Source organism: Panthera onca, chromosome A3 (assembly GCF_046562875.1).
Source record: "Panthera onca isolate mPanOnc1 chromosome A3, mPanOnc1 haplotype 2, whole genome shotgun sequence".
NCBI classification, from domain to species: domain Eukaryota; kingdom Metazoa; phylum Chordata; class Mammalia; order Carnivora; family Felidae; genus Panthera; species Panthera onca.
The window spans coordinates 11,388,952-11,393,306 of NC_138341.1; the positions used below are offsets into that span (position 1 = coordinate 11,388,952).

At 49.3% G+C, this 4,355-nt stretch overlaps 1 long non-coding RNA gene across 1 annotated transcript; it reads left to right on the plus strand.

Moving 5' to 3' along the window:
* The first annotated feature begins 218 nt into the window (after window positions 1–218).
* LOC144615833 (uncharacterized) lies at window positions 219–4,054 on the plus strand. The gene is made up of 4 exons (XR_013554445.2): window positions 219–357; window positions 1,539–1,828; window positions 2,852–3,003; window positions 3,370–4,054. It is a non-coding gene; the product is annotated as an uncharacterized LOC144615833 (long non-coding RNA).
* Window positions 4,055–4,355: the final 301 nt, after the last annotated feature.

A 4,355-nucleotide genomic window follows, 5' to 3' on the forward strand; every position in this document is an offset into this window, starting at 1 on the left:
AAAGTGAGGGCAGGGGTAGTGGTGCTGGAGGTATGATCAGACCGATTTACCTAGTTCTGACTCCAAGCCCTCTGCCGTGCCCGGGGCCTAGGACCATCTGCGACTCTGTGTCACCCACCTCCTGTGCCCGGCTCAGCTCCATCTGCTGTCACAATGGTCTGTGTGCCAACCATCACCCCCTCTGCCACTCATCCACCAGTTCATTCACACACAACACGTGCAGAGAGGTAACGGACAACGTGTCCCCCCCTTTTGAGGAGTTTCTCCTCCTCTGGAATATTTCCATTCACACAGGTCTCCCTGTGGTGGGCACAGCAACCCAGAAATAGGGCAGCAGATATGTGAAGCCTGGGGCAGGTACGTGGGGGAGAGCGGAGGGGAGGTGACAGGTGCCACCCGAGGGGCAGGGGCCAGCCACTCCCCAGTGCTTTCCTCCCAGTACCCCACTGTCCCAGAGCCCTCCCTATCTCCCCAGCGTGAGCCCTGAGAGGACCCAAAGCTGATGACGGAGTACACAGCAGCAGCCTTTTAGCGTTTTTTAACCAAAAGCTGGGCTTTTGTTCTCCCCCACCCCCGGTTTGTCTGGAAGGAACAAAATGTCCTAGTCTACTCCACATAAAATATGTACCTCCTTCAGCACCATTTGCAAAAGTGTTCTAAAATTGAAAACTGTTGTGGGCTAAGATGGTCTGCCCTCTCCTGCATTTTTTATTCTGTCTCAGAATTCTGCCGTGATGAAGGAAGCACAGATGTTCAATACAGGTAGAGTCCGCTTTTACCAACATAACACACAGGATCATCAAGCCATTTTCACCCATCATGACAAGACTGGTTTTTCCAGATCTGTACAGATGCATCCGGGAGGGGAGGGGCATTCAGGGGCCCCTGGAATGGCTGAGCAGTTTGTAAAAAACCAGCCTGTTCTCCTGAAGGTGAGACTAGAGAGATGGGAAAACATGAGCCTTGTAAGGATCAGCGTGTCAGCCTCGGCTCTGTGCTTCCCGGCTCCGCGACCCAGGACAAGTGGCTCAAGGTCTCTGAGCCCGGTTTAGCATCTACAAGATAGGAAGCAAAATGCACACAGTGGTAGGTTTGCCGGTTAGACCGAATAAGAAAACATATAAAATAGCTACCATGGTAAATAGTACATGGAAGGCACTCTACGATTGCTTTTGTTGTCATGATAGAAGGAATGTTCAATGAATTACAGCTCTCGTTACGTAATTAATCTATCATTCCCATGATTTATTCTCTGAAAAGCCAGCATTAGAAATAGCCCCGTGTCCGGTTAAGCATCCGACTTCGGCTCAGGTCATGATCTCACGGTCTGTGAGTTCGAGCCCCGCGTCAGGCTCTGTGCTGACCGCTCAGAGCCTGGAGCCTGTTTCAGATTCTGTGTCTCCCTCTCTCTCTGCCCCTCCCCTGTTCATGCTCTGTCTCTCTCTGTCTCAAAAATAAATAAACATTAAAAAAAAAAAAAAAAAAAAAAAAAAGAAATAGCCCCGTGTCTGATAGGAACTCTATCCTGCTGACTCCAGATCACCTGCTGGGAGGCCCCATGCTTCTTCAGTTCCGGTCCCTCGAGGCAAGACAGAGATCCCAGCGCTCATTAAACTAACGCATCGTACCCTCTATCTTCCTGTACTGGTCTCAGGAAAAGCTCACACACACACACACACACACACACACACACGGGAAGAACTTCTCACGGAGGACTGTGTGCCCCTCACCCCCACATCACCCACCCACCTCTCTTTCTCTCCCATTCACGGTAAAGATAAAATTGCAGAACACTTAGATACTATAAGGCAGAACACATCATGCTCAGGTACTGTAAACCACTTTAAAATTATTCACTATATAAAAATCTATTGGTTGGTTTACTATAAAGATTAATTTTATGTGTCAACCTGACTGGGCTACATACAGGGTGCCCAGATATTTGGTCAAATATTATTCGGTTTCTGTGAGGGAGTTTTTAGACGAGATTAACCTTTACATCAGAAGACTGAGTAAAGTAAATAGCCCTCTCTAATATGGGTGGGCCTCATCCAATCAGTTGAAGGCTTCAAAAGAACAAAAAGGCTGAGTAGGAGGAAACTCCTGCCTGATGGCTTTCAAACTACAATACCTTCCCCCCATCCTGTCTTTGGACTTGAACTGAACTGAAACTTGGCTCTTCTCAGGTTTCAAGCCTGTCGTCTCCAGCCTGGAACTAAACCATCAGCTCTCCTACTTAGTCAGAATTTCTCCAGAGAATTCTGACTAATCCATCACTAGATGTTGTTCTTGTCTGTGCATTAAAACGGGTATCTGAGTAACTTCTAAGCAATACTGGTCACATACTAAGAGGTAGTTAAAGAAGATAAACTGAGGGGTTTTGGAACGTGATGTGTGTAGTCAGGCTTTTCTCCTTCCTCGCTCTGCCCTTCATCCCTAACTGGTCAGGCTAATGGTGTTTGGCTACAGATATTACAGATAAGGAAGACAAAGTGCCCAGCTCGCTTCCCCTACAACAGTGCCCCTAGAGGAAGGAAAATAGTAAGTGTCCTCAGGAACTCATCAGCCAGTCACTCTCTGAGGCACCAAAAAAAAAAAAAAAAAAAAAAAGACAATCTTGAAAATCAGATCCTTTTCAGAAGGACGCTGGCCAGTCCTGCATGCCTTGGTAGAAGGACCGCCACCAGCCAGTGATAGCAAAGGAAAGGAAATGCCAGCTGGTGTGACATTGACGAAAGTGAAGACAGAAGCCATGTCACGTGGAGCTGGCACACATTGACCTGGGTGACACGTGTTCCCAGCTTTTCTTTTTCTAGCTCACCCCTTCATTCACTCCTTCATGTATCCACAGGACAAATACTCACTGAGCTCCCATGGTCCCAAGCTCCTGCAGCAGGGACTCAAGAGGGCCTGACTCTGGCTAACTAGGTGGCACAGGAGCGGGAGACGCAAGGGAGGGGAAATCCTTTAGGACAGGAGGCAGCGTGTGCGGGCCAACAGTGGGTGAGTCAAGGGCAGGGAGCGGACAAGAAAGAGCACTGATCCCGGAAGGCGTCGGGAGGGTGTGCCCGCCTCTGAAAGAAGGAGAGGTGCGGTGGGCGGGTGCAACAGGGATAGGGACAGCTCTCAGGCTGAGAGTCACAGTTTCCCTGGTCCAGGAGCAGCAGAAGGTAGCCATGCTCTTGTCTGGAGCCACAGGGGAAAGTGCCAGTCAAAGAGTTTGGACCTGATACATGACTCCACAGGGACGAAGAATTTTGGAGTGTGTCCTAAGAGCTGTGTTTTCAAAAAATCAGTCTGACAGGGGACATATTTTTTCCCAATTTCCTATTTTTCTGTTAAATTCTTTCTTTCTGTTTCTCTATAAAGGCCCTGATGCTGAACACGCAAGACCTTTAAAAGTGGAGAAAAAGGTGACAAGAGGCAGGTGGTTCCCTCCTATGGTAGAGTCTTCTGTACATGTTTCATGTTTCCCACTGGAAGGAAGGTTTCTTGAGACTGGCGGCCAGGGCTGCACATGAGCCCCCGCAGAGTCTACGCCGTGCCCCTGACACGTTGCACAGTCGTCTGCAGGGGGGCCCAGCAACTTCCGTGGGCTTTCCCTTGATGCTTCCTATGCAAGCACAGGATGAACCTTAGGACCACAGGATGTTAGATCTTGAAAACATCTCTTCCAATCTTACAGAGGTGGAGACAGAGAGTGGATGTGAACACCACCAAGCAATGAGTCCATGTTGGATCCAAGACAAGAATCCAGACCAGCTAACTTCTGGTTGAGTGTTGTCCTCACTCTAGAAACTGACTGGGATGGGAGAGAGGACACCTGCATTCAGGCCGATCGGGGGGTCTGTAAGACAGACGGGGCTCTACCGAGCTATGCCGGATCTACGCGGCCAGCACCAGACAAGCACAGAGCAAGGGGATCCACCTCCGTCCCCACAGCCCTGTCCCCACGGCAAAATTACTCTCTCTCTTCTCCCAGGAATGTTCCCAGCCTCTGGAAGGCTGGATCTCATTATGCCAAATTACAAATGGTTTTGTAGTGCTTCCTGAATGTTAGAATGCTTCAAGGTCGAAAAAATGTAATTGCCTCTCAGTATATGCCCAAATAATTATTTTAAAGTCCCTAATCATCCCAGAGTCACAGAATACTCTGGACCCTCTCTAATCCAATTCTTCATTTTACATATGGGAAAACTGAGGCCTGGGGGAAGACAAAAGACTTGAGACCTGCCCAGAGTGGTGTTCCCAGCAGTGTCTTAGAGCTGGGGCCACCGGCTCAGAGACCCACAGACAGCACGTGGCGGGGCATTCAAGGCTGGGGTGCGGGAGAACGGGGTGTGCTACAGGGTGAG